The sequence below is a fragment of the Chrysochloris asiatica genome, unplaced genomic scaffold (genome assembly GCF_000296735.1).
Source record: "Chrysochloris asiatica unplaced genomic scaffold, ChrAsi1.0 scaffold00225, whole genome shotgun sequence".
NCBI classification, from domain to species: domain Eukaryota; kingdom Metazoa; phylum Chordata; class Mammalia; order Afrosoricida; family Chrysochloridae; genus Chrysochloris; species Chrysochloris asiatica.
Window position 1 is genome coordinate 3,183,059 of NW_006408743.1, and position 903 is coordinate 3,183,961.

Here is a 903-nt window from a genome sequence, read left to right on the forward strand (position 1 = left end):
GCAAGGATGGTTCAACATTAGAAAAACAATCAATGTAATCCACCATATAAATAAGAAAAAGAAAAGAACCACATGATTATATCAATTAATCCAGAAAAAGCATTTGACAAAACCCAACATCAATTCCTGATAAAAACACTAAAAAATGGGCACAGAATATGAACAGGCACTTCACCAAGGAGGAGATCCGGGCAGCCAACAAACATATGTAGAAATGTTCATGATCACTAGCCATCAGAGAGATGCAAATCAAAACAACAATGAGATATCATCTCACACCAACAATAACAACAAAGATAAAAATAGTAGAGGACAATAAATGCTGGGGAGGATGCAGAGAGACTGGGACCCTCCTACATTGTTGGTGGGATTGCAAAATGGTTCAACCACTCTGAAAAACAATATGGCGCTTCCTCAGAAGGTTGGAAATAGAAATACCTTATGATCCAGCAATTCATCTACTTGGTATTTACCCAAAGAAATGCAAGCAATAACACGAGTAAATATATGCACACCAATGTTCATAACAGCACTATTTACAATAGCAAAAACATGGAGACAGCCTAAATGCCAATAAATTGAAGAATGGATGAACAAACTGTGATTAATACCCATAATGGAATGCTATGCTATCTTGAAGAACAGCAAGGAAGCTGCAAGTCACCACATAACATGGATGAACCTTGAGGACATTATGTTGAGTGAAATTAATCAGTCACATAAGGAGAAATACTGCATAGGACCATTTTGGTAAAAGAGTAAGAAAAATAACCCACTCCAAAAGGGGGAAAAATATATATATATATAGTTGCTGATAACCAGGATATATGGTATGAGAGAAAGGGAGGGAGGGAAGGAAGATAGAGCACAGGATAGGGAATAGATACAGGATAGCTTGGGTGC